Raw genomic sequence first — 6,516 nt, 5'->3', positions numbered from 1 at the left:
ACACTACTCTATGTTACTACCTTCATAATTTAGCATTAGTGTATTAGTGTATTAATTAGCTTGTAGACTCATTCTATCTTGAAAAGTGTGATGTTATGGTAACATAGCTAGTTACCACAATCATCTCTTTCTTCATTTAATATCATGACATGTCATCAAGTTACATAGTTGGCAATGCATGTAGCTCTATGTTACTACCTTAGTTACTCCCACTATGAGTAGCCTTATGCATACCCGTAATTGGTGCTCTTTTCATGAGTTTCATGAAAATCAGGAAATACTTTGACAAAACTCCAGTGTTCATGTTTTGTGGCAAAGTTGATTTCCACGAGAAAGCTGAACAGACTAGTTCTAGGGACCTCCTTCACCCTTGTGCTACTCCAAAGGGTATTATGGGGGTTAGCGAGTATTCGTTTCCAGAAGTATCACATTCTAGAGGTCTACTTCTTTTAATTTGACTTTGTTTTGGCCGAGTTGCCATGTTTTGTGCTCTATCAAAAAACACTAATTTTGTCGCAACAAAAGGTCACCAATTTTATGAATCTATAATTCAAAAGAAGGCCGGTGACCGAGTGTATACGTGAGCACGCATTCATTGGTTGACACGTGTCACATCTAGCAATCCATTGTTACCATCGTTGTTGGGTTAGCAAACCACATCAGCACTAACAACACGTTCAAAGCACGTAGGACCCACCTTTTTGAATTTAAATAGTGGGCCAGATGCACTTTCAAATCATGTAGGACCCACGCCAAGTACGCTTAGCTATGGATAAGACAACGTCAAGGCAATAGATCCAACTGACGAGAACCGGATCTCAACGCAGATCGTGTGGCATCTAGAGGGTGCTCACGTATACACCTGGTCACCAAATCCCCTCTCATCTATAATTTTGCTGAATCTTTTTCCCTTACGACCAAATGGATTTGGAAGGGAGGGAGAGATGAGATGTGGGGGTGTGAGGTTGGACGAGCAAAGCCAAAGGGGTGAAGGGACCTGAGGAAATATGAAGACAAAAAAGGGGGACTGAAACGAGGAGTTTGCTCGTCAATGCTATGAAGCTTAACAACATCTTCAGTCGCGTCCCCCAAACCATCCCTTAAGCGGCGCTGGATCGAGCGTTTGGAGACGAGTTTTACTCATGCCATGTTTGGGGGACGTCGCTCCCCAGCCACATCCTCCAAACACCGTCCCTAATCAGAAATTCAAATATTTTGCATTCAAAAGAGATCGTTCCCATTGAAGTCGTCGCGATCAGAGTAACGGCGATCAAGTACTGGGTGCGCGATCATATTTACAGAACGATGGTGCATGCTAAATTAGAAGAAGGGGTTGGGCGACGCTGACGCATCATGAGTCGATGTAGGCCCATCGATCACGATGAACTCGTCGTGATCTGCCCGGTGTGCATGTTCCGTCTGCTCTGACGCCGAGGCCGAGGCCAACGCAGGTGTAGTAGAAGATGTTGTCGTAGACGCGTCTGCCGGCTCTTGCTCCGGGGTTGGGGTTGCTGCCGCTGCCGCTGCCTGGCCGCTGCCTCGGGGCCGCCTCGGCCGCCGCCATTTTGGCTTCGATGTCGTTGAGGATATGGCCTTTGAAGAAGTTGTGGGCCGCCTGCGTCCGGGGAGACATTCCTTCTGTCGACGCTCTGAGCAGGGACATGTCGTCCCTGCGTTTCTTGAGTTCCATCTCCTTTTACCTCTTGAGCAGCGCCGCCCACCTTTTGTCGGTCTTTTTCTCGCGGGAGAGCAAGGTCAAGGAGACCTCGATGAGGCATTTTGTGATCAACGCCTGCGTCTTCTCGGACGACTGATACGTCTCCAACGTATCCATAATTTTTGATGTTCCATGCTTGTTTTATGACAATACTTACATGTTTTGCTTGCACTTTATAATGTTTTTATGCGTTTTCCGAAACTAACCTATTAACAAGATGCCGAAGTGCCAGTTCCTGTTTTCTGCTGTTTTTGGTTCCAGAAAGGCTGTTCGGGCAATATTCTCGGAATTCGACGAAATCAACGCCAAACATCTTATTTTTCCCGGAAGCATCCAGAACACCGAAGGAGAGTCAGAGAGGGGACAGGGGGCCACCACACAACATGGCGGCGCGACCCCAGGCCTGGCCGCGCCGGCCTATTGTGAGGGGGGCCCAGGCACCCTCTGACTCCGTCTCTTCGCCTATATAAGCCCTTTCGACCTAAAACATCGATACCAATTGACGAAACTCCAGAAAGACTCCAGGGGCACCGCCGCCATCGCGAAACTTCAATTCGGGGGACAGAAGTCTCTGTTCCGGCACCCTGCCGGGACGGGGAAGTACCCCCGGAAGCCATCTCCATCAACGCCATCGCCTCCATCATGCTCCGTGAGTAGTTCCCCCATGGACTACGGGTTCTAGCAGTAGCTAGTTGGTATTCTCTCCTCCATGTACTTCAATACAATGATCTCATGAGCTGCCTTACATGATTGAGATTCATCTGACGTAATCGGTGTTGTGTTTGTTGGGATCCGATGGATGATACATTATGATTAGTCTATCTATAAAGTTTGTGAAGTTATTGTTGCTGCAATCTTGTTATGCTTAATGCTTGTCACTAGGGCCCGAGTGGCATGATCTTAGATTTAAGCTCTATAATTATTGCTTAGATTGTATCTACAAGTTGTATGCACATGTCTATGTCCGGAACCAAAGGCCCCAAAGTGACAGAAATTGGGACAACCGGAGGGGAAGGCGTAGGTATGAGGATCACATGTTTTCACCAAGTGTTAATGCTTTGCTCCGGTGCTCTATTAAAAGGAGTACCTTAATATCCAGTAGATTCCCTTGAGGCCCGGCTGCCACCGGCTGGTAGGACAAAAGATGTTGTGCAAGTTTCTCATTGCGAGCACGTACGACTATTTATGGAAAACATGCCTACATGATTAATAATCTTGATGTTCTATCTTAATGCTATTTCAATCCTATCAATTGTCCAACTGTAATTTGTTCACCCAACACTTGTCACTTGTTATTGGAGAGTTACCACTAGTGTAGATCGCTGGGAACCCCGGTCCATCTCTCATCATCATATACTCGTTCTACATGTCATTGGAACTAGTATCAACTATTTTCTGGTGCCATTGCTCCTGTGTTATCAAGTATCGCGCTGTGTTACTGTTACTATTGCTCTCATATTACTGCTACTTTCACATCACCCCTGTTACTAGTGCTTTTCCAGGTGCAGCTGAATTTACAACTCAGTTGTTAAGGCTTATAAGTATTCTTTACCTCCCCTTGTGTTGAATCAATAAATTTGGGTTTTACTTCCCTCGAAGACTGCTGCGATCCCCTGTACTTGTGGGTTATCAACGACGCATCGTCGGCCAAGGCGGCCTTGGCAGCCTTGTTGCCGATAGGGCGCCCTGCCGACGTAGCCAGCGGCGCATCCAGATCAATGGCGTCTTTCCTCATCAACAACGACTAGCGCGTCAACCGCCATTTCTCGTTCATTTTGAGCTTGCTATAGCAATGCATCAGCGTGAATGACTTATGCCCTTTCGAGTTCCTCCGGTACAAATCCATGGCCTTGTCAAAAACCAAAGGAAACGCAATCATTTAATCAAACAAAATATAGGCGCTACAGATTATGTAAGAAAGAGTCGCACCATTTGGCTGATGTCGACGCCGCTCTCGCCTCTGGTCTCCATCTCGTTATGGAACCCATGGAACAAGTTCACCGACGCTTGAATGATAGCCCATCGCTTCGACATTGCCTTTTGGCTCCTCTTCATTGTCACTTTGTTGTAGTTGTTGTTGATGAGCTTGCGCTCATCGAACTCGGCCTTGATCCTCGCCCAATACTTTCCATACTTTTGGTTGGCGCCGATGATGGAGTCATGGCTCACCGTCGCCCACAACTCGCACAGACATTGATCCTCCAGAGGCGTCCACTTGGGGCCTCGTGTGCCCGCTTCTTCTTCTTCTTCTTCTTCCTCTTCTTCTTCTTCTTCTTCTTCTTCTTCTTCTTCTTCTTCTTCTTCTTCTTCTTCTTATTCTTCTTCTTCTTCTTCTTCTTCTTCACCTCGTCCTCGTCCTCCCCCTCCTCCTCCTCCTCCTCAGCACCGGCGCCGTCGAATTCGAGTGCCCCCCTGCGGCCAGTGAACGCGGCACCATCCGGACCGGGTCCAGGCTCACGCTGGGGCGCTTGCTCGTACGCCGGGGAGTAGAAGAGGGAGTTGGGGTTGAAGCTGTCATGCAGCAGCGCATCCTGGTAGTGGGGCGACCAGTTTGGCGTCACGCAACCGGGAGTGGTGGAGGGGCCGTCGTTGTAGAACCCGGATATCGACGGAGAGACCACTCCCGGAACATACACCGGCGCCGACGTACTCCATGGGCTCACGTTGGTGACAGCGATACACCCGGCCATCAAGTGCTGGTGCACGCGCGCCGCCAGCGCCTTCTTCTCCTGCTGTGCCACCCTCTGTCCTTTCCGCTCCGCCGTCGACAACTTCCGGCACAGACAGTCTTGATGCCACTGATCATCGGTCCAGCCTTCCGGCTTCTTCTTCGGAGCCGACGCCTTCCGCGGCTTCGCAAAGGGCGCCTTCGCTCCTTTCATCTCATTGCCCGGCGGCTTCTTAGCTGCTTTCTTGGCCATCTTTTTGGGGGCTATCGGCGGCGCCATGGATGGGAAGAGGGTAGCGACGGCGGGAGGGAGAAATGAATCGGCGGGATAGGAGGTCAAATGTGTTGGGAGGCCAGAAATGCGCGGTGGGAGAGGCGTGATGTGGCGGGAGTGGGGGACGAATTTTTCCTGTGCCGGACACCGTATCGGACCGCGCCGGACAAAAAGAGGCTTTGAAGAACGCGGCTGGGAACCTTTTTTTTTCCGGCACGCCCCAAATCTCTTTGGGAGACGGTTTGGGGGATGCGACTGGAGATACTCTGTCTCATGACCGTCAAGAAATATTGCTACCTATCTTGACATTTCTAATCACAGGGAAATTTTTCTATGCTATCGTTCTTGACCTTGTCGAACACGAGGACAATCATGTAAGTAATCGTTTTCAGAACACGGTAGACTAGCTAACAAGATCAGTCGGAGCTGACGCCGGGGATGTCGACCCGGTGAGGACCGAGGAGCTAGAGTAGTTAGACTTTGACCGGATAGACTTGTTTCCAAAGACACGGCACGTATTTAAAAGGCCTCTGTGCCATCTAGGTGGAGATCATCAATGTGGTAACGCAAAACCACGTTACAGCCAAGGCAGGGCAAGGAGTATCTATCTCACAGCCGCGATGCGGTCCTCCACCGTGGTTCTCCTCCTCGCAATCGCCATGGTCGTCGTCATATGCTGTTCCTCGGCGGCGGTCCAAGGTACATGCTGGCTAACAATCATATTTCCTTGCCCCCTGTGTCCGTGTTTGACCTTTGGCGCGATGGTTGACAGGTGATCCGGACGGAGACCGTGATGGCGCCAGTCCGCCGCCGCCGATTGGCGGGCGGGGGCGCAGGCCGGATTGCCCGGAGTGCGACGAACCGAGCCCTCCACCGTCTCCACCGGCGGCGGGAACTTCGCAAGCTACGCCGCACCGGAAGACCCTGCTGGTTGGTACTAGCGTCCCGTAAAACCTGGCGTCTCTCGGTCATGTTAGCTGTGGGAATTGTACGCGGGAGCGGGAGTACGTTGTGGGTAAACTCTTGTTTTACAGCAACGGATTACTGCTGGCTGGTACCAACTTCCCGTAATACGACCGGCCCCTGCATTAGCTGTGGGATTTGCAAGCGCGTTGTCGTCTGGGTAAACTCTCTTTTTGGACAGCAGCCGATGCGCTAGATGGTCGGCTTCTTGTTGCGTACGTTGATCGATGACTATGTTGTATTGTACCTACTACTTTGTGAAATACTAGTCTTCATCGTGTTTGTGTTTGGCGTGGAACGGTACTTGAGCTCGGACCGGATACGTGTTAATATATTGTCCCAGAGGTCACAGGCATACATGGTGTTGGGTAGTATCTGTACGTACACAATATGTACGGATACAAAAGACAAGATATACATCATCTAACACACCCCTTTAATCTGAATGTTTTGAAAGGTTAAGATTATTAGACTTAAACTCATCTAACTTCTTGACTGGTAGAGCCTTTGTGAAGCCTCAACAACCTAATCTTTACTTGAAATAAACTTGATATCCAGCAAGTTTTCTGCAACTCCTTCTCTTCCAAAATAGAAATCAATTTCAATGTGTTTAGTAAAAAAAACATGATATCTAGTAAGTTTTCTGCAACTCCTTCTCTTACAAAATGGAAATAAATTTCAATGTGTTTAGTACGAGTATGGAACATGGGATTTACAGACAAGTATGTAGCACCGATATAGTCACACCAAAGGCACGGCTTCTTCTTTCATTTCACTCCTAATACTCTAAGAGGGAGCTTCAACCCATATCAATTCAGCTGTAGCATTTGCTAAGGCTTTATATTCAACCTCAGTACTGGATCTGGATACTGCGACATGTTTTTTGGCACATCA

General features: G+C 49.0%; 1 long non-coding RNA gene across 1 annotated transcript; it reads left to right on the top strand.

The window, feature by feature from the left end:
• Positions 1–5,220: 5,220 nt before the first annotated feature.
• Positions 5,221–5,766, top strand: LOC127338063 (uncharacterized). Its single transcript, XR_007874186.2, has 2 exons — positions 5,221–5,358; positions 5,432–5,766. It is a non-coding gene; the product is annotated as an uncharacterized lncRNA (long non-coding RNA).
• Positions 5,767–6,516: the final 750 nt, after the last annotated feature.

This window comes from Lolium perenne, chromosome 3 (assembly GCF_019359855.2).
Source record: "Lolium perenne isolate Kyuss_39 chromosome 3, Kyuss_2.0, whole genome shotgun sequence".
Taxonomy (NCBI): Eukaryota; Viridiplantae; Streptophyta; class Magnoliopsida; order Poales; family Poaceae; genus Lolium; species Lolium perenne.
The sequence above is the reverse complement of the archived record's forward strand: the minus strand, read 5'-3'. Positions and strand labels throughout refer to the sequence as shown.